Below are 12,336 nucleotides of genomic sequence, written 5' to 3' on the forward strand. Positions count from 1 at the left end.
AGAATCAATGCCTGACCAACAGGGCTTTCCAACTTACTAACACCTAGAAATAGAAAACTGATGTTCTGATTGGAAGCATAATATTTATGTAACAATATTTGTAATTAAATTAATTGACCAAAACATAAAATACCCATATGTAAAAAGAGCTTTCAGTTATAGAAATCATAGTCAGGGAAAGTATCTTTTTTACAATGAAGTATCAATTTCATTACAAAATGAAGAGCAAAGTAAACTCGGTCTAATTTTTATACTTGAGAGTTTTTTATATTGCAAGAATTGAAACTTTTATGCCGTGTTTTAGTAATGATTTTTCTTTTTTTTTGTTTAAATCAGTTTTCTCAAAGACACACTCAGAAAGAGAATTTGTACTTTTAATTTTGCTTTTTACTGTTTCCACTATGTTTTTTATACTCTTAAAATACAGAATTCAGAGCTAACAGAAAAAAGCTCTGGGAATAAAATTACTTAGCAAAAGTAAATCCTTCACAAGCAATGTTTATATTATTACAAATAAACCCAGTGTTTTCTTTCTAAAGCAAAGCTCATCATAGTAGCATCATTCAAACTATTAGAATGAGAAGTTTAGTCAGCACTTCCACTATAAAACGTTTTCTGTTTGCCACAGCAAATACAGATTTGACATGGACTAAACTAGAACACAGAAATCTTCATCCACAGGATGACTTCATTTAATCAGGAAGACGCTGTCAATTTGCAACTAGTTTATAAGAAACAATCAATACTTTCAGATACTCTACATCCTCACATACCAAAGGTTCTTCCTCCTCCAGCAATAAATGTTTTGTCAAATCAATACATTTTTAAGTGATTAAGTACAAAGTGTAAGGTGAAATGGGACACTGACAAAGGGAAAACAAACACATTAGTCTCTCACAAAACTTCTGACATGGAAGAATTTCACCATAGTAGGAGTTGTATCACCAAGGATACTTAAAACCAGTGTGGTTTTCTTTTCATTTTTTATACAGTTTCTACTTTGCACTGATTGTGCAAAGCAAGTCACAGAATGAAATCTATGTTAATTAAGTAATAAACCTGGTAAAAACCTGACATTATAATGGTTTCACATTTAATACATAATTATTAAATTGCTCCCCAAATGGAAGATTTTTCTTTTCAATATACCACTAATTTAAAGGCACTTTATAGTTTTGTACAGTTTTAAAATAGACACACTGGAAATTTATGGTAAGTTAGCTCAATTATCTTACTTCAATCTGCCTAATTCTGTTATAACAAATTGAAAACACTAATTCATTGCCCCCCACACTCCCTTTGTCTTTGTTGCAGATTCAAAGGAGTGGTTGTTTGATTTCCCCAACTAATTTCAGTCTTCAAATTGAAAATAATAGAGCATTTCTATGTTTAAATAGAAAAAATTCTGAAGGACTACAGAAGACACAAAGTATACAACAACACTGCAGGAAGAATCTCTGACCTTCTACAGTCACACCATAGGACCTTGACTCTACAGACTTTTAGATTTCCAAGTGTAGTTATAAAAAAAATAAAGTGTATCATTTTGTACTTATTCACCCACATCCCCCCTTAAGCATAAGATTATGAAGACCTAAAGCCCAAACTTACCCTTAGGAAAACAAGGTGCAAAGCAAGATGATTATCCTGCTGTGATCTTCCTGCAGTAATGTCACACATTTAAACAGTATCCTTCAGTAAGTTCTTCCCTGAGGGATCTGAAAACAAAAAAAGTAAGATTTGTTAATAATTTCAAAATTATGAAAGCAGAAGCAACAATCGGAGAAGGTACAACATTTCACTTATACATGAGGATTGTTTTCCTCATTTTAAATCCATAAACAGAACTTGGAGCTCAAGCTGGTCTTCCTCTAAACTTAAAGTGTTTAAAACCTGTAAGCACAGCTACTAATACTTGGGACAGAGAGGGCACAATTCTTAAGTGACTGCAATTGCATAAGTTCAACTTGGTATTTTAACAATACCTAGGTTGCAGAAGCCTCTTCTGAAAAAAATTAGTGTCTCAGATAACACACAAAATGTGAGATATAAAAATCACTCATCATTTATAGAAGAATTTGGAATTCTAAAATATCTAGAACATAGTTTTGTAAGATGAAGTCAGTATAGTACAAAATACATAAAATGAATGCATGTCTAAATACATGTATATACATTTCATCACTAGGAAAAAAGTACAGTCTACCTCAAAACCCTTTTACCTGTAGTACAGCATTTCTAAATTGAAAGGCCTCACAGACTGTGACAAATCAGAAATTGAAAGCATAATTATATTTGAATATAATATATTTTGAATTCTCAACTGGGATACAAATTGTTAGTATAACCTTCATAAGTGTTGGTTTTACTCCAGGGATGCTGCTACAAAGTAACCAACAATGGAACTCTCTTCAGGGAACTTCTTCAGTTTGCATCCACACAAAACCCAGACTTTGAATGGCAGGCCAGTGATGCATATATCAAGATGCAAAAAAGGAAAGGAACTTGAGGCTCTTGAATTGGATCATGATGTAAGCCACTTTTAACTAAGGAAAGGTGTCATTTTTAAGCAAGATGCAGTACCATGCTGTATACATGCTAAACATCAAGAAGGTATAGCAGTTTTTTCTTGTTTTGTCACTTACAATTATATTCTCAGTAATTCCACTTTGCTTTGGGAATAACATAGCTAATTGAAAAAGTCTAAGCTTTAGTAAACTTTCTTTTTGGACAAAAAAATATTCAGCAATAGTGATAAGCAATATACCAATACAACAACAATACTGCCATTCTCAACTTGTAGTACAGAACCACACCAAAATCATTAGGCAGCAGGCTATCAGTCCTGCACTAAGCCTGGCCTAGCTGCAAAGCTGAACTCAATCACTTGAAAGAGAAGACAGGAGGCAAATCACACTCCCTGTCCTTACCTCCTAGCTGTGGCACTCCTCTATGTCCACAGCTAGGTGAGCAGAGCAGATAGTTGCACATGAGGGAACAAACTACAGGACTCTGAAGAAGAGTATGTGGAAGAGCAGGCACATTGAGAGAAAAGTGTCTGTGCCTGCAAGAATGCATCTGGGGCTTGGGGGAGGGGGACACCAGTCATTTTTGCAATGCACACTGCCACAAGAGAAAGCTCCACCAACCCCACCCCACCCCCAAGATCAGCCAGAAGCATTGAGGCCAGAGAAATCCCCTATTTTCAAATACATGTCTCCCCAAAGTCTTCTGAGCTGAATTCTAAACATTAGCATAGAATGCCATGTTATTAGCAACTAATAAATACTAAAATAATCACCTATCATTATTTAGTAACTGTGGTTGCATAGAAACTTGTAGATGTGAAAGAAAAATCACAAAACCATACCCAAGAAAATCACTAACAGATAAATGCTCTGAATGTTTCTGATACACCTTCTGAAATTGCTTTCCAAACCTAAAAATGTTTACCACCTGCAGACCTAACATGGCTGAAGCAGAGATGTCATCTGAAAGACTCTACAGAATTGCTCGTGACCAACAAGTATTTAAGCAGCTGCAAACAATGCCAACAGGGAAAGTGTTTTCCCACAGTCCTTTACCCACTCTGTAATGTTGTCTAGATGCAACAGTTTAAGGACCAGTGTTTTTCAGGGTTAGTTTCAACTACCATAGCCTTGTGATAGTGTTTGTAAATTAGCTGGCCAAGTGAAGAAAAGCACACATGGAGAAAAAAAAAAAAAGGCCACCACAGCCTAGTAGTCTGCTTTGCAGGGTATACGAGTACACCAACAGAAAGTTACTCTGACATCTACAGCAGATCACAAAATAAATTCAAACACATTAGATATCGCTGAAATGGTTTGTAGGACAACTTTTGAATGCACAGCACTTTCAAATATCAAAGACCATGATTCCGAGGAATTTACAGCTCTGGATTCAGGTTACTGCTGTACTGCTTACAGTAAGTTTTTATACCAAGTCATCCCTCACTTCACACTTTTTGAGAACCAAAACTTGGCATTGGAAAATATTTAGTATGGTATCCAAATTCTGAGACTTATCAGCACATCAGTAATTACAGCTCTACCCAACACATACCAGAATAACAATTCAACCATTTTCACTTCAAGAACCAGTAAAAAAAATCTAATGTTGCTGTAGCTTAAGGTAATGTTGTTACTTCTCATTCCGTATTTACCAAGAGGTATCTTTTTCACTTAAACAAGCATAAGAAATGTTCTCTTCAAACCAAAACCCTTTTTAGAAACTAAACAAGGAGTATACCAATGTCATCAACAATTTCAATTCACCAAACTCTGCTGAGGTCCTAGACACTTAATGTGTCCTGTCCTCTCCACTAACACGCCAATATTCTTGCCTTCACAAGTGCTGGTAATCATAAGTAAGTAACCGTACTTGAAATCTTATTTATAAATAAGGGTAAACACAATGCTCCCTGGTAAAATGCTGCAAGTACAAGCCAACACTAGGAAAAAAAAGATTCAGACTGCTTACCAGGAAATAAGCTCAATCAAGCAATAACAAGATAGTAAAGGAAATGCCTTGAAATGCCTTCAATAGTGATACTCTGACTGAAAAGGAATACAGTTTAAGTGGTATGGTGATTAGTCATGCTAGGTAAATGAAGGATGAGAACGGATTACCCCAACCGCTGTTTATTTCAGATTTGGTTAGTGTGATGGCCAACTACCATCCCTAAAGAAGTTACATAGCCAAGATAATTCTTTGCAAACAAAAGTAAAATAATCAATTTATTAAAAAAAGAGAAAACCTGACTGCTCAACTTCATATTACAAATCCATGCAAAACTGTGTTTAAAGACAGAAGTTCAAAGCTCTTCTTACTAAGTTTACTAAATTTCTCCTATTAATAACAATACCCTGAAGACCACCAGTGTATTACCCAAAATTAAATCATGGCCTAAACTTTATTTCTGAATTCAAAACAGAACATCATTCCTTAGCTGGAATATAGCATTCCAGGGGGGTATCTATTATCATTGTTGCTGTTCACAAAAACCAACCAAACAAAAAACAAACCAACCTACACAAATTAGATCAAGGCACAACAAACAGGTAAACAGCAAAGGTTCAAATTATCAGCATTGCATTATTCTGAACTTAAGCCTCCTGACTTACTTATCTACAGATTTCTGAACACCTGAAAGCATTCAATATAGGTTCAAAACCTGTATTTTAACAGCAAAGGAAACAGTACAAGTTCACAGAAAAAATAAATTCTTAATTGTTTTCGTACAGGACAAGCTGCTACTAAAGACATGCATAGCACTCACAGAAGTTCCTTAGTGCAAGACTACCTGATCAGGCTTATTTACAAAGTTATTCGGGAAGAACACAAAAGCACTAATGGAGAAATTTTACAAAAAGGATTCAGGAAAGAACTCATAAAAAAAAAAAAGAAAGAAAAAGAAGCAGTTGAGGAAGGAGGGATCGAGGTAAAGACAGAAAAAGGGCTAAAATGCATTTGCTGCAAAATGAAAAATTTGCATCCTGGCAGCAGCAACTTCAACAAATTTCACTGATCCACATATCTGGATCACTTCATGTTATTTAGCTTTGTGAGAAACTGCAGTATAGCATCCAGGACCTGACACCGTAAGTTTTGAGACTTAATTCAAAACAGTAGGTTGTTGTTTGACCTTGTACAAGCCATATGTGTAATTTTTACCTATGTAAAATGAGAACACTGGTTACCCACTTCTTTTTTAAATTATGAAATGAACTAGTGAAAAGGCATATGTAAGCATCAAATAATATTCTGCATAATAATTAGCCAATTTAAATAAATTAATGCCAAGATGCAACAATATACACATTTCCAAAATTGTGCATGCAGGTTTTACTTTTTTAAATGAAAACATTCTTCTGCTATGCTCATATGTCAACTGATGCAGAACTGCAAAAATGCACGGGAATTGTAACTCAAAGCCAAAGAAACAACTCTAATGTAGCACAAAATATGATGTGCAGAACTAGCTACAGAGTAATTATTTCAGCTTCTGATAAGTGTTAGTGACTAGAAAAGCACAGCTAATACCCAAATGCAAAACAGCGTCACTACAATTGCTTCAGATTTTCCTGCGAGGAATTTTGAACTCATTTTTCTTTGAATATTTCATTAAAATCCAAAAATATAAGGAAGCAATGAGACGGTTCAACCAATAATCAGTAAAATGTAATACCCTTAAAAGTACTTTTTAAAGGTGATGAAAAACCCAAGAATATTCCAGCTCACTTACACTGACCTTTAGGCTAAAAATTGTCAGGGGAAAAAAAGAAAAAACAACAAAAAAGCGATTAAGAGTTTTGTGCGCCCATCAAGATAGAAATAGGACGGATAGAGGGGAAAAGGAAAAAAAAAAAAAAAAAAAAAAGAAGTCCTGACAGTCCTAATACAGAATTTCGGGTGTTACTGGGGCTACCTGAAACAAAACTTCCTGTCGTAGTTAGGAGTACGGCGGAGTACTGGAAAAGCAACGGGACGCTTAGCCCAAAGGCCGCGCTACTTCTGCCAAAACCCAAGTTAAAACGGGCAGCGACGTTCCGTCCGCCGCCGCCGCCGGGCTGGGCCGTGCCGGGCCGTGCCGTGCCGGGACCGGACAGGCCGGGCCGGGCCGGGCGAGGCGAGCCGTGCTCACCGAGCCCCCTAGCGACGACGCGGCCGGCAGCGGCACAGGGCGCTCCCGCAGAGCGGGGAACTCTGCTCCGCCCGAAGAGCGCAAGCTCCTTTCAAAAGCATTCCTCTCTTATCAGCCAGCAAGAATGCATCACGGGCTTCACTCTCGGAGGGACGTCACGTCCACAGATGCGACTGTTTTCCGTTTGCTCACCGACTGTAACGATGCCAGCAGAACTTAACGCTGAGTATTTGGCTTCACAAACTTCCATCCTCCCAGCAAAGGTCAGAGAGTACCATCCCTGAAGGATGCCTTCCATGCATAATCTTAAGAACACACCATGTATTAGTCTACTAGAAGCAGTGATGTGGAGTGTTTTGAAGTTTTTGGCAAAATATTCCTGAAGGATGCCAGAACATGGGATTTCTCTTCTGTTAAGAAAGTACTTTTGGAAGTCTTAAGATACCATCAGCATCCTTTTAGTATCTTTATTAAACAGAATGGAATTACTTTTGCACCATCTACTCAAATAACAAGTCCCAAAGGGGAAACTTACACAGAACAATCTATTAGGATCAGTGCTTTTCTTTCCTACAAAGTTTGCACACGGAAAAACACCTACGGCTTTAGGAAAGCACGTTTTCTCTGTAGCCTCAAAAATATGTGCAGCATTTGATTCTGTTAGTGCCAAATATAGCATTTTAAAACAATTTAGTCTGAGCCTAAAGTATTTAATTGGATTATGTTACACATGTAACACCTTAGCTAAAATCAAGTCCAATACCAGGGAGTGGTAGGCATTTGGTTGCAATTATTTACATTTTTACAATGCTGGCAGCTGCTTTATATAGGGATACTTAAAAAAAAAAAAAAAAAAGCGCACAACATACTATTTAAGCTCAGTATGTTCCAAGCTTAAAAGTGACTTGCTATACTAAAACAAGCTAGTGATAATGTAGCAAATGCTTAAACAATTTCTGACACTTCAAGTACTAGAGTCTTTTAAAAACTACCATATTTACATCACACTTTCTAAGCTCTAGTAGCACTGAGTTTCAGTAGAGTACTATAAATAGAATTTTAAGAATTTTAGCACTTCTTAAAAATAATTTTCAAAGAAGCACAAAGGAAAATAAACCCTTATAAAAATGCACCTGGGTGAATATTCGTAATATGCTGCTTTTAGACACGTACTATAAATTTAAAAATATGTATAGGCTTTTGAGAAAGCTCTTAACTCTGGTCACTGATGTCACTGCTGAAAACAGCTGTCATACTGAAGAACCTTAGGAAGGTAAGACAGCACAGCAGAAAAACCTACCTATTAACTCCTCATTCATTTATGAAATAAGTATTGAAGTACCAGTGCTGTAACTGGCTTCAATACACAGGTTTAAAATGGACGTCCAATTGACCAGCAAATGCTGTTCTCTCTTTACTGTTTTTACTCTGAAGTGTAGAGTTTTTAAATTTCTGCCAAGGATCTTTATTAAGAAGAAGAAAAAAAAAAAAATCCTCCAGTTATCTGCATGACACTAAACTAAAGAATACACACATACCCCCACAGGCCTATTTTGGTCTAGATTTAAAACGTTTCCCTCCTACTTATTAAGGCAATACTCCACGCCGATATCAAAAGCGACGCAGGAGAGGGTCAAAAGGGGGGTACAGAGGAAGGGTGGGGTGTATTCTAGGGAGAAGGTGACAAGTATGTCTTCCTTTTATAAGAAAATGATCTTTCTTCTATTTTTAATTAAAACAGTGGTTCATACTTCTTATGTCCTACATTTACAACACCATGGCATTATATCTGTATATCTCTGGTGCTTTCCTTGGGTGGAGAGAGTCTAAAGGTTATGCTGGTTGAAGGGATTCAAAACGCTTGAAAGCTGCAACACTGCAACTGGCTACCCTATTTCAAAGCCTTAAAATCCACCTGGTGGAAAAACAGAAATGCACACACATCATTAGGAGAGTGAAGTTTTCTGAAATTTAATATCGAGCAATATTTGAAGGTGAAAGGAAGGAGGAGAGAAATTGACAACTGTTCAAATTTAGTAGAGAAGGAAAAGAACAGAGAAGACGAGAATGAGTAGAAGGGGGCGATGAGGAGGAAAAGAAGTACAGAGAAAGGAGAACAGAACGGGGGGGGGGAGGGGGGCGAGGCAGTGGGAATGGAAGAAGGGAGGAAGCTAAAGGAGAAGGGGAAAGAAGGGAATGAGGAAGGAAGGAGAGAGGAGCAGGGAAGCTCCCCTTCCTGCCTTCCTCCCTCCCTGGAGAGCCGTGACCAGCTGGCAGCCTCGTACAGCAGGCTCAGACCCTCCCATTGCTCAGGCCTTCATCACCTGTCTGGGACCAAGCACTCCGCTCCCTGCCCTTCCTGCCTCCCCTCCCTCGCGTGGAGGTGCCGAGGGGGCCGAGCGCGGGGAGAGGAGGAGGAGGAGGGGGGGGGGGGGGGGGCCGGCTCCCCTCTCCCCACGCCAGCCCCAGCCCTTTGAACTGGTTACAGCCAGCGGCCGCCGCACCAGCTCGCCAGGCTACAGCCGCCTCCTCCCCCCGCTCCCCTTCCGCCTGCCGGGCCGGCCGCCCCGCTCCGGGCCGCCGGGCCGGGCCAGGTCCCACGGGACCGAATTCCTCCCCTCACCTCGCGCCGTCGGGATCCGGCTCCTCGGCGGCGGCGGGAGCGGCAGCATTCCCGGGACGCTCTCTCCACGCCGGCGCCCCCGGCGGCTTTTCCTCCCCGCGGGGCTCTCTCCGCTCTCCGGCCCGCAGCTCCCAAGCGCTCCCGGCCGCCGCAGCCGCAGCCCCGTCCCACCTCTCCGTTCCCTCCCCGGCGCTCTCGACTCAGTAATGGCGGCCGCCGAGCTTCCCCGGCTCTCGCTTCGCTGACGGAGTCTCTCTCTCCCCCTAACTTTACCTCAGCAGCTTCCCTCCCCTCCCCCCTCCCTCCCGCCGCCGCGGCTCAGCGCGCGCCCGCCCGGCCAGCTGCGCGTGCGCGGGGAAGCGCCTCTTCCTGCTGCCGCTGGATTCCCTGGGAAGCCTGGGAGAGTGCGCGCGGCCGGCCGCCAGCTGCGCGCGCACGCGCGCCGCTCCGCCTCCCCTCCTCTCCCCGGCCCGTGCGGGCACGCGCGCCAGGCGCCTGGCTTGCCCCCCGGTGGCCGCACGGGTAGCGCGAAGAGCCGGGAGCCGGGGGGCCGCGAGTTCTAGTCCCGCCTCTGGCAGCGAGGCAGAGGCCGGAACGCCACCGCGCTCCTCTGCGTGAGAGCGGCTCCGAGGTGTGGCCGTCCACACGGCGCGTAGGCCACGACGGGGCTTGTTCCCGAGCGAGGGGACGGGGGCAGAAAGAGAGAGAGAGAGAGAGACAGAGAGCTGGAGCCCAGCCGGTCCTCTCACCCAGCAGCGGTGCCTCCAAGGGAGGAAAATGGCGGTTGGCCGAGATGGAATTAAAAGGCGCCAAAATGCTGCCTTGGTCAGACCTCTCCCCCCCGCTTAGCTCCTGCCAGGCTGCCTGTAACTTTTCACAATGTTTCCCGGGTTTAGCCAGTGTAGCACGGTGCTGCTTTCGTTTTTTAATCATAAGAAACGCGAGGACTGGCAGCAGAGCCCCCTCTGCGGCCTACAGACGTAGCGTCCGCCTGCAAGGGAGCCGTAGGACATTGCGTCGCAGACGATAACCAGCCGCCTTGACAATTCAGGAGTCAGATTAAGCAACCAAATGTAATGCACGATTTTCAGCGTTATCCCCACATGCCACGATTTTGCAGGTGGCTAGTGGGAGGTGAAATCCCTCTCCCACTCTCAGAGGCCGCCTGGGTTGTAATGAAGGCCGGTGAAGCACTCGTGCAGTGGTGGTGTTGCGAAGCGGCCAACACGGGTATTTCTGCTTCTGCCTTTGGAGCTGGGTTTCCACAGGCGGTGGGAGGTGAGGCTTGGGACACAGCGAAAAAACTAGTAAGTAGGTGCTCATCTGTTCTATCCGCTGCAGGGGACAGGGCATCCGTTGGCATCATGCACGTACACCTTATTTCTGCGTAGGCAGAAACACATGTTCTATGGATCATTTATTACTATGTATACATACAAAGGGACAAATTAATATTTTACTCCAACCTTAGTCGTGGCAGACTCCGAGTTTTGAGCGTTTTACTTGTAATCATAATATTTCATAACAGTATGGTTTGTTCTGTGCAATTTTACATATTGTGTTTTACATCTGAAAATTAGGAAGTTAAAAGGTTTAAAAATTCAGATCCTTTCTAAAGGCACATTGCCTGTAAACTTGAATTTTTGAGAAAATTCTAACTAGCTAAACCTTTTTGTGTTACAGTTGAGCGAACAGCCTTGTGGATGCTGCCTTACAGGAGACTATTTCTAGAAATACTCATCCTAGGTAGGTCCACACTGAAGAGATATAAAATTATTTGGCATTGTAACCACAGCATCTGCTCAAGAGTTTTTTGCAGTCACATCCTAGTTCTAAAAAAAAAAAAAAAAAAAAAAAAAAAAGGAAAGAAAGGCAAGCTAAACAAGCCTAAAATCAGAACTTAATTTTAATTTGAATTGCCTGATTTTTATTTTCTTGGGGTTTTTTTTGTTCCAAATACATACCTTGGGGTATTAAAGCCCCATTTCACATTACCAGAATCAAAAACCTTATATACATATGAAGAAAAATCTTTTGAGATTTCTTAGCTTAATAAAATAGAAATTTAAAGGAGTGAGATCTGTATCCTTCTGAAACTCTGTGTAGATATTAATTACCTTAAGCAGTTAATATTAATGAATTTTCATAAAGTTCCATCATGTAGAAGACCTTTCATGTAGAAGACTGCTCATGTACGAATTGATTGTATCACTTACTTTGATCCTGATCTGAGTCAAAAAAACCCTCAGCAAAGTGAGTAGGCTTACATAGGTATAGATGTGAAAAAAGAAGTTTAATGGAGCAGGACATGAGCTTGGGAATAGCAGGAAGCCTTTTGCAGCAAGCTCAAACCTGGAGCACGCAAGGACAGTGAAGGAGTGCTTCAGTTAGAAGCAGATGGCGACACCATTAGTTACAGGGAGGGTGGAGGTACTCTCTTCACAACGATGCACAGCAACCAGCCGAAAGGCAACAGGCGTGAGTAGCTTCCTATGATGTTAGTCCCCAGTAGATCCCCAAAGCAGTCCTCGGTGAAAGAAAGAAACAGATTTCCCGGCAGAATTACATCAGCTGATTCTTCTTCCTCTGACCCTAAATATTACTGAAAAAATTAATATAATAGAGGAAGACTGTAAAGTCAGAAATTGATTTTCATACAGATTTCCTCACTTCAGATCACTGCCGTTAGAGAAAACTGATGTGCAGAAACTCCATTTGCTTGTTGCCTTCCAGAAAGTATGGAAAGTTCTGGCAGGCTACAGTAGGCAGCTTGCTATTATTTTGCAGAGCTTATTAAACCCTTTGATTTTGGATGAAGCTACAAAAAGTCAAGAATTATGGCCAATGAACCAGCAAAAGGGTTATAAGCAGATTTACGACACAGTGTTTTTCCTACACTCTATGAAATTTATAAGCTTTGCAGTTCGATGTTAACTATTGGGTAGAGATAGCCCACTTCAGATGCATATTAAGAAGACATGCAAGGTTTATAAAGTTTCAAAGGGAAAGTGGTGAGAAAATTGCAAATCCATGAGAAAACAGTAGATGT

The 12,336-nt window shown here is 41.2% G+C and overlaps 1 protein-coding gene across 1 annotated transcript in view; it reads right to left on the bottom strand.

Annotated features, from left to right (window-relative positions):
• ARHGAP5 (Rho GTPase activating protein 5) overlaps positions 1-9,592 on the bottom strand; it is a 56,428-nt gene extending 46,836 nt beyond the window's left edge. Inside the window, exons 1-2 of the mRNA XM_049825218.1 lie at positions 9,288-9,592; positions 1,612-1,718 (exon numbers count right to left, since the gene is read on the bottom strand). The gene's annotated coding sequence lies outside the window, so the exon portion shown is untranslated. The remainder of the gene's footprint in view (positions 1-1,611; positions 1,719-9,287) is intronic.
• Positions 9,593-12,336: the final 2,744 nt, after the last annotated feature.

This window comes from Accipiter gentilis, chromosome 22 (genome assembly GCF_929443795.1).
Source record: "Accipiter gentilis chromosome 22, bAccGen1.1, whole genome shotgun sequence".
Classification (NCBI taxonomy): domain Eukaryota; kingdom Metazoa; phylum Chordata; class Aves; order Accipitriformes; family Accipitridae; genus Astur; species Astur gentilis.